Source organism: Alosa sapidissima, chromosome 11, assembly GCF_018492685.1.
Source record: "Alosa sapidissima isolate fAloSap1 chromosome 11, fAloSap1.pri, whole genome shotgun sequence".
NCBI lineage: Eukaryota > Metazoa > Chordata > Actinopteri > Clupeiformes > Clupeidae > Alosa > Alosa sapidissima.
Genome location: NC_055967.1, coordinates 26,895,639 through 26,906,454, shown reverse-complemented (window position 1 = coordinate 26,906,454; position 10,816 = coordinate 26,895,639).

Genomic DNA, 10,816 nt, shown 5'->3' with positions numbered 1-10,816 from the left:
AAATTTTGTTTGTGCATAATTTGCATCTGGCATGAGGTTAACTTTCCCTCCAGGCACTTCTTTAGTAAAAGCGGGACACATATTTTAGCTTTATCTGCCTGTTGTGCCGTGCTGAAGGAAGCTTTTCCTCCAGGCTTGGTTGGAATACCAGGGACCACAAATACACACTGGCTGCTGTTGGGATTAGTGGACGTGTGGTGTGTGTGTGTGGATGGGTGTATGTATGTATGTATGTGTGTGTGTGTGTGTGTGTCCTCCATAGTGAAGCAGTAACGAGACTGACCAACAGGTAGCCCATCCGATGGTATCTAACTGTCATAGACCACACACACACACACACACACACACACACACACACACACTCCCCTGCCGTGCTTGTCAAAGAGGTTAAGTGGTGGCCGCATACTGTGCGCTAGCAGCCATTAGGGCACTTAATTAGTTAGCATGGCATTCCCCAACCTGCCCCAGGCCCTTCCCTGCCCTGCCCTGCCACCCACCTAGCCAGACCGGAGTCGGAGGCGAGGCAGAATTCCTCCGGGAAATTCCACTGCTTCTCCTGGCATCGGAATGACACCCTCTGTTCCCTTTTCTGTTTCTTTCTTTCTTTTTTTTTTTCTTGCCTTCGTTCTCTCATTTTGATATATGAAATGGCTGTGGCTATATATATATATATATATATATATAGTCTCTCTGTCTCTCTTTCTTTTTTATATATATATATATATATATATATATATATATATATATATATATATATATATATATATATATATATATAGAGAGAGAGAGAAAGAGAGGGTGAGAGAGGCCCAGTCCATGTTCTCTCTCCTGCAGTGCAACATGTCTCTGATAGGGTGGTCTATATTCACAATGACTCAAACAAAATACATTTGGGTTGTGCTCTGCAGCCTGTATTTCACTCATGGGTTCACACACACACACACACACACACACACACACACACTCAGTGGGGTGTTGCGAGCAGTGAGCGTAGAAAAGTACTGCCTTGCTTGCCATTGCAAATAGGAAGGCTTTTCTCCCCATCCCTCTTGAGCACAACCTGCAGCCTCACAGACGCCGCTGCCATTGGTGTTGAATTCAAACGCAGCCCTGTTCAAACCAGCGCAGCCATATTTGCATTCCCGAGATGGAAAAGTGCCGCCTTTTTCTCAGTCTGATGCGTGTTTGCTGGAATTGGAACAGACCTCGACTTGGCCTGAACAGCTTATTGGATGACTTTTAGAAATAGCACATCACTACATCCAGAGATGTCACGTGTAGAGGGAATAGAAATCTGTAGTGAAGGCTGGAAGGGCCAAATAGTGTGTGTGGGGGGGGGGTTCTGCTGTCTATGATGACATTGGTGGTTTAATGGCGTGACATATGTTCCTTCCATCACGAAAGAGTTGGAAATTGAGTTTCCTGTGAGTGTGAGTGTGTGTGTGTGTGTGAGTGTGTGTGCAGTGTGTGTGTCTGTCTACTGAAGGTGTGGTCTGTGTGAGACACTGTCTGCACCTTAATGGTGCCGTACATACAAGTACTTGCAGACATATAAGTGCTTGCACACACACTCACATGCGCGCGCGCACACACACACACACACACACACACACACACACACACACACACACACACACAGTCTAGTCTGCACCTCTGAGGTGCCATACTGAAAAAGACATTCAAAGACGACCTTTGACAACCATTCGCTAGACCACCCATGAGTTGACTTGACAACCTTACGAGCAACTCATCAGGTCACCCTGACAACACTATTACTGCGTGCACACACACACACACACACACACACACACACACACACACACACAGTGTGTGAGAGAGAGACATATTACACCTCATGGTGCATACTCACTTGTGCAAGCAAACAACACACACACACACACACACACACACACGCAAACTCACACACACACTCACACACAGACACAGACACACACATGCTCCACACATACCTAACTCAATCACACAATGTCACCCACACGTCATTAGTTGAGTTACCCTTCGACTAATGGAGCGGGATTGCATTCCTCATTGATGGCTTATTTGTAGAAATGTTCCAGAAGATTCTTCAGATGCTTCATGTTTGCTTTCGAGACTAAAAGCGAGTGTTATTATGACTGTGCTTGAGGAGGTGCACTAACGCTGTGATTTTTAAGCCATAGTTATTACTATTGTCTCTATCGTTCCATATTATTGAGCCTGGGGTTTATCTGTTATTAACTCAAGGTGGTATTTTTTGTTCATTTTGGTCTAGACTTTGTGCAGATCTTCATCTCGGCGTCTGTTTTCAGTAGAGTGTGGTTGTTGTTGTTGTGGTTGTTGTTGTTGTTGCTCCTAAGGGAGTAATCACTGAAATCAAATTCACTGCCCTATCATTTTCTCCCTCAAATTGATCCCAGCCATTTTTTTTTTTTTTTGGTCTACGGTCAAGGTCAGTTATGAAAATCGAGTTTCATCATTTCATAAATGGGTCCATGTGATGGAATGGCTACCGTCTGCCCCTCCACGTGCTGGCGTGGAGGCTGTTTGTGCTGACCCCATGGCTGATTTTCCACTGCCGGACGCAGTCATGACATATTGTCATTAATCCCCAGGCTCAGGGTGGTTGGGCCGTGGTGTGCGGATGGTGCTGTGCTGTGCTACGCTTGTCCCCGGAGCTCTCCTCAGGTTTAATTAGATGGATGATATTCCCGATATAATAATATTTGAGCTCATCACGCAAAACAGATGAGAACAAGGCCCCCGCCACTACCGGCCTGCTAAAATGGCAAAAGCAGAACACAGCCACCACTGTAGCACACAGAAAGCACACTGACTGATTTACATCAGACAGAATATGGACTGTTTTTATACGTGCAGGATAATGGATGACACAGACTCCGGGCAGGAGGATAATGAATCACACCGAGGTGGAGGTGGTAATATGGATATTTAGCAGTGCATGATTTTAAGCTACTCCATCCTACTTAGACCACATTTGCCACACTTACGTGTTCATTTGCAGATATGATTTACATATTTTCATCCCTAAAATAGACCTGCAGTCCAAACTGCTGTTGCTGGCTGTAAATGGATTTTTCCATCGTTTCTTCCATACCTCTCATTGCTAAAACTAGCATGTTTTTATGCCAGTTGTCAAGCATTAGCTGCATAACTTCCCTGTGGGCTTGAGCTCAAGACATACGCTAATTGTTATAATTGTATAACTATGATTAACTGCCCCTTTTCAATCCCCTGGCAATCTGATATGAAATGCCAATAAATTACAATCCTGCCCACCACTTAATGTGTACAGATGCCATTGTCAGTATGAAGGGGCCCGCATGATTTATGAAATGCCCTCACATTCACCGTAAATCAATATATACGTAGAAGTTAGTATAAATCTCTCACATTACATTGTTTAAATTGCGGACCCTTTCACCATCAGTGAGAGAGGTAATTACTAGCTAATTGTGGAGTTATTTGGTAGAGCAACATTCCCAAAGCACTCATCCAGTAGCGCCACCACAACTGTGCCTTTTTTTTTTTTTTTATATTCCCACCATCGGGACCGCCTGATGGCCCTTATGGTGTTTGGTAAACCTGCATTCAAGGTCTTGCTTGAGACTGTATCAACCCCACCCCCCTCCCAGGAGCTAATCATTGCCGTGGATGGGGAATTAAATGGATTATAGAGAGGATTAGAAAGCTCTTAGTGGTATCAGGAGGAGTGGTTGTCATGTTGATGGCTTACGATGAATGTCACTGTCTCCTCCCTCCACCCCTTCCCCCCCTTGGGGACAGTGAGTGTACAGGAAGCCTTTGATCCCAGCAGGAGGGGTATGGAGTATGGGATGTCTCCGATACCAACCCTCCAAAGCCCAGCTCTACCTTCCCACTACTTAATGATTTTTTTTTTTTTTTTTTTTTTTACATTTATCATGTCATATCACATATTCTCATGAGTTAATGTCATTGAAAGTCATTGAAAACATAGTCGATTATGTTAAGTTTGGCATGTGAGGCTGTAGGCTATGTTTTCCCATTATGTTCAGAATATACAGTATTAAGGTTTTGCACCTCCGTTCTAATGTTACGTCACCGTTTGTTTACAACTAGAGTGGTAGGCAAGAATGGTAGGCAAGGCACTGCAGAGTGGTAGGCAAGCCTACAACAGTCGGGTTGCATAGGCTACACATAGTTACAAATAGCTTCAAAATTGAAATTTTAATATCAAATATTGACTGGGATGCCGACCACTTGTGTAGGCCCTAACAGTTGGTTTTACAATAAGAGGCAAAAAGGCGACGAACGACCGTTTAGCCTACCTATCCTCGTGGTTGTGGAGGATGATCGTTAGCTGTGAAGTCTTTTATTCTCAAGATGGCCTAATGGTGTAGCCTAGGCTACTGTCTACGAAGACGTAGGCTAAAATACAACTTTCTACAGTCAACCAAAAATGAATTGCCAGAGATAGGCTATGAAGGGAAAAAGTGCAGCATTTGGCAAGAATATGTTTACCGGAACAGTTTGTTCTAATTTGTCTCGTGAAATTCGTGCTTGTGGGCATCAATCACCTATCTTCTGTCCTTCTATTTCAAGTTATCATGAGTGTCATTTGATTATATAATCACAACAAATGATAATAAATGAAAACAGAATAGGCTTATGTGCTATAACCTACAGGTCAGTTAACTCCACTGTTGAACCCTAGATCCTAGGCTACTGCTTCAGTCATGTAAGAAATAAGCAGTTTATGAATTATCTTTACCCGCTTAATCAAGTCCACATGACCAAAATAACAGCATATTTAAAGGCTGAGCTAGCATAACAGCCTAATATAGCCGATGCTGCAATGGGTAACTAATAAAAAGTTTCATAGCCTACAATTAATTAACTTTATCACTCACATTCTGAGTTTTTCTGGGTGGTTATATCCATGCAGATCGTCTTCGAATAAGCCATAAGCCATAAGTGTGTGTGTGTGTGTGTGTGTGTGTGTGTGTGTGTGTGTGTGTGCACCAATATATGTGTGCCTACCTACACTGTAAAGAAATTCTTCCAACTGCAATTTTTGATGTTTGTAGGCGTTGCTACTATCGTTTAATACAGCCACTTTCGATTTTGAAAGTACAGTATAGCGTCGTCCCCTCACGTCGCTGATTGGGCAGGTAATCTGCAGATGGAAACTTTAGTGAACTATGGTGTTCCAGACTAGTATCTCCCTGAAAGGAGATCTACTGTACAGTAGGTGGGCGTGACTAGGCTAGTAACACTGTCCCTTTTTCATCTATTAGTAGAATTTTGTAGCTGTTCACTGTTGTATAAATATATGATTGTAATCATGAGTATTCCATACACAAACACATCTCATCACAATTCACACATCACACACCTTTTCACATGCACACTTCCAAGCTTATTCCAATGCACACACACACACACACACACACACACACACACACACACACACACACACACACACACACACCTAGCAGCCCCTACAACCACAGAAATTGTTGATATTTTTATGTGAAAATAATCTGTTCAAATCCAGTCTTATTTGCTTTGCCAAATTCAAAGGAAGGCTTTTGTCATGCTATTGAAGCCTGTTGAATTGAATTGAGCTGAATTTAAATGAATTCTCATTTGATCAATTTTGGCATTTCTCTTTATTCATCTTGACAGCTATATGGTTATGGTAAATGTGGTATGGTTGGCATATCAAAATCTATGTGAGTGAGACACTTATAATGAAAGACATTCCAACACTGACTATAGACAACACACACACACACACACGCAAACACACATGCACACACGCATACCATTGAAGAGAGAGAGAAAGAGAGAGAGAGAGAGAGAGAGAGAGAGATACACTAATGAGATACTAATCATCCTTTTATTTAAAATTTCACTCAGGTGAGTGAGTCTGCCGTGGAAACAAATGGCATATTTAATACATTTGCTGGAGGGGTAAGAATCACAAAGTGCCTCACACAGTATGATTTAATCACATTTCTTGGAGTAATTTGGAGCTTTTTTATCACCATGAAACAACATTTGTGAGGAATCACCAGACTGATTATTGTAGACTCCTTCATTTGCAGAAAGTCGTGCAGATCTGACATTGTAACATAGCAAAAATAATATGGGTGGGTGTAGCTCCTCTCCTCTTCTTTGCTTTCAACATCTACCCATTCCCAAATGTGTGTGAGAGAGAGAAGTGGGGTCGTGAGAGGGAGGGAGGAAGAAAGAGAGAGAGAGAGAGAGAGAGAGAGAGAGAGAGAGAGAGAGAGCCTTTGACTTTTGAGGTTCCTTTATTGACATTCAAAAAGGAAACCTGGTAACATTAAAACCAACCCATAATAAAACCTCCCTCCACCCCCTACCCCACCCTACCCTCCCAAAAAACACACACACACACAAAAAAAACAGTAACCCAAAAAAACAATAAAAAATACAAAAAATAACCCACAAATTATTCAAAAAAATGACCACAAAAAAAGAAAAAAACAATCAACCAGACAGACACAGAGAGAGAGAGAGAGGGCAGGAGAAAGAGACAGAGGTAGAGTCAAAGAAAATAGTTTGAATAGAGAGACCCAAGTGAAAAGATGAAAGTATGACTTGAGAAAGAATAACAGAGAGAGGGAGGGGAGGTGAAAAAATGTGGTGACATAGAGAGGGAGAGAAAGAAAAGGAGGGAGGTGGAGAGACTGAGAGAGAAAGAGGTCACTAAGGTGACGTGTGGAGGCGGACAGGTGTGCTTGGCCAGGCAGAGGAGAGGGCTCCCAGGGACACATTGGTACGTGTGCCTCTCTCTCTCTCTTTCTGTGTGTGTGTGTGTGTAGTAGTAGTAGTAGTAATAGGTTTGTGTATGACTGGAACATGATACCTGGCAAGGACACCTCTACCACAACAGGCAGCTTCAGCAGCTCCATAATGACACTGGCCTACACACACTTACACACACACACACACACACACACACACACACACACACACACACACACACACATACAGAGAGAGAGAGAGAGAGAGAAAGATACATATATTTACACACAGAAACACACTCACACACACATAAGCACACCTGAGAGGCACAAGTACACTTATATTTACGCACACAAACTCAAACCGCTATAAATCCTGTTTCACTCACAAGCATGCATACATGAATGCAATATAAACCATAAAACAAGTCCCACATACAGTAACACACACACACACACACACACACACACACACGCATACACACACACACACATATATACATACACACTAAACTTTTGGAAATCCCCCCCCCCCCTTTATCTTGACAGAACAAACATGTTTCAAATAGTGTGATAAAGGATCTCTATTTACCCGGAACATACTGTATATTCTTCTCAAGTCATCACCCTGTCAGTTCAGGACAAGGTTGCCCTGATGAAACGTACAGTACCTGACAGCACATTTGTAGATTATTCTCACAGTGACTGATACAAGGATACAAGGATACAAGGATACAAGGAAGTTTATTGTCACATGCATATAGTTACTGGAAGTAAGAAATGCAGTGAAATTATGTCTGGTGTCAACCTATTTGTGCAAAGTGGGGGGGTAAAAAATGCAGTAGAAGAGGGGTTTAGTAGATTAAGTGGCAAGGGCTGCATAAGAAAGGTGGGGGAGGATTGGAATTGGGGGGGGGGGGGCACCAACAAGGAGCACCCAAGAGCAACAGGGGCAAGGAAAAACTCCCTTACCTTGGGCAGATCCACAGCTCAAGGGGCTAACCCAACTGCCAGGGGTCTTGGTGTGTGTGTTGGGGGGATGACAGGGGAGAAAGGCTAGGCAATCAAGGACATGGGTAGGAGAAATCAAAAATAATAAATAAAAAGTTCTATGGAGATGTGCAAAAGTTGGAGAAAGTCAGATATGTGTGTGTGTGTGTGTGTGTTTTGACGTGTGATGAAATAAGAAAATAAATAACGTGGGATGAAATAAGGTCTGTAGCATAGGGTGAGGTGCTAAAAGTCATGTAGGTTTGTGTGTGTGTGTGGGGGGGGGGGGGGGGGGGTCATGAGTGCTGAGGAGTGAATGAGTGCAAAGTCAGTATAGTGTGAGTTCAGAGTTGGGAAATGTTTGAGAGTGCTGAGGAGTGAATGTGTGCAAAGTCAGTATACACCAATCCGCCGCAAACTCTATGGGCGCTGCCATCTTGCCTGCCGCCATTACTGCGTGCCTGCGGAGTGTGACGGTGTGACACTTGCCGGTGCCTTCTAATGGCTTTTCAATGAAAGCATCCTGTCAGAGAATATCAAATAGGAGATCCTGCTCATGAAAAAATGTCAGGTGAAAGGGAACATTGGGTAGATGATGTCAGGCAGTGGCCAAAACTTACCAATGAAGGTAATTTATCGACAACATAATGTATTAAGACGTGTATTAATTAATGACAACAATAAGCCGAATGCTATCATTAGTAGCTGTGTTGCTAATATGTTCACAAGCTTCAGAAGTTGCAAATAACTATTAGCCACGACCACTTGTAGCAGTAAAATACATGTTCTTACAGGTATTCAGGATTATTTTATTAATCGTATGTATTTCATCCACTTTTAACACACATCTTGGTCCTCCACTCTACAAGGAACTCTGTGTAATCCATAAGCCTGTAAACATGGGCACTCAATGTGCAACAAAGGTTTGTGAATTTCACAAACGGTTTAATTCTAGGTCTGTATCCTACTGTTGTTAAAACAGCCAACCACACAACACGCTTTTCCCGGCATCACTGGGCAGCATACGTACTAAATAAAAATTAAGAAAAAGAAGAAGATTTCGCATCTACAGCTAACGTCTGCTACAGCCGCCTACAGGACCAACACATTACTTCGCTGCTTCCTTAGCAGCAAGGCAACGCAGTAATGGCGGCGCTGCTTTACTTCCGTGTTTCGCCGGATTTGTATATAGTGTGAGTTCAGAGTTCGGATGGCCTGATGATGCTTTAAAAAAAAAAAAGTCTGTGTAAAACACTAAACAAATGTATAAAAGCATGTGAAATATATAGGTCATATAAAGTTTAATAATAAAGACAGAAATAAATGGTTAAAGGCTAAAACTAATAGATTAATATTATAGAGAAAAGGTTAAGACAAATAGAAATGAATATAGGCAAGTAAAAAAAAAAAGATGTTTGTGAGAAAAATGAACAAAACCATAAATATGTTTAATGGAACAGAATAAAACCACCATAAAACAACCATTACAAAGTGAGCTCGAGCAGAAAAGCATGAACGTCTGATTAAAGGCACAAATAAAAGCAAAACAAAAAACAAAACAAAAATATATGTAGTTCTTCTAAAAATCAGTGCAATGTGGATCTGAGACAAAGAGGCTCACCATGATTCAACCGCAAACTTAAAACATGAACAACAAGCATCACCCACCTGGGCTGAGGCCCTGTTATGGACCCAAGCACAATCGCGTTCTGTTTAAAAACCTGCCACCAGAATGGATGCTCATCACAGAAAACAACACCACGCATGGAGTCCTGCTATTTTGGCAGACTGATATTACCTCCATATGTTAAATAATTGTGTGTGTGTGTGTGTGTGTGCACGCTTGTTGGTTGTGATGGAAACTGGCTCAGGCAAGTGCAGCCATGTGAGCTCTCTCTCTCTCTCTCTCGTTTCCCCTGCTGAGGGTGACAGGGTGTGTATTAAAGGATTTGTTATTGTTTTTGTTGTTGTTGTTTGTGCATCTCGGGTGGGGGGCGGGTGGGGGGTTCCTTCCCCTCCAGTTGAGTCCTGGTCACCTTCTGACAGTGTGGCCACTCACCGTCACTCAAATCCGGATCAGGGGGATCAGGGACACACTCTGACCCACCCATCATTCACCACTCAGGAGTGTGTGTGTGTGTGTGTGTGTGTGTGTGTGTGGTGTGATACTGTGCATTTCTGTGTGTCTTTGTATGTGTGTTCAAGTCCTGAATTTGTGGTACTGTACATTATGAAGTGAAATATCACTTCAAGTGAATAATAAAGCTGGTCAGAATGATGGGCAGTGATGTGTGTGTGTGTTACTCCTATAGGGATGAGAGAATTGAGAGAGCACAAGAGATGACAGGAGTGATGGATAGATGGATCTTGTGTAAAAGAAGAAAAGAGTGAAAATCCATAAAGGATGGAGTCGGGCATGAAGGCTGGGATGGAGGAAAGTTGGAGCAAGGGAACGAGGACATCAGAGAGGAGATCAGTGGAGTTTCTACAGAGAGAGAGAGAGTGGGGGGGGGGGGGGGGTAAACAAGTGAGTGAGTGAGTAAGAGAGGGAGGAGAGTGTGAGGGAACTGGAGGAGGGATGTTCGAGAGCGATAGAAGACTGCAGAGAAAAAGGAGGTACTGCATCAAGGAAAGAGTGATATTGAGATAAAAAAAAAAAACAGAAAGAGTTGGAGCTAAAGGGGCAGGACTGAGTGGAAGGTAGAAGGAGCATTGAAGAGAGAGAGAGAGAGAGAGAGAGAGAGAGAGAGAGAGAGAGAAAGAGAGAGAGAGAGAGATAAGGAAGAGAGGATGGTGTCTGGACTAGCTTTGTAGTGCTGGAGCTGTGCCGACTCCCTTTGTCTGCAGATCATCTGGAGGGGGGAGAAAGAGGATTAGACTTGTTATGACATTAAAGTGGAAGTCAGTTATCGCCACAGCAATGCAGGGAGCCCCCAACCTCTCCTCACCCCAAACTAATCTGACTACAGACTACAGAAGGCATTATGCCAGGAGGGGGAGGGGAGGGGGAGGGCTCTGTGTTGTGATGGAGGGAGATGATCTGAGATTCT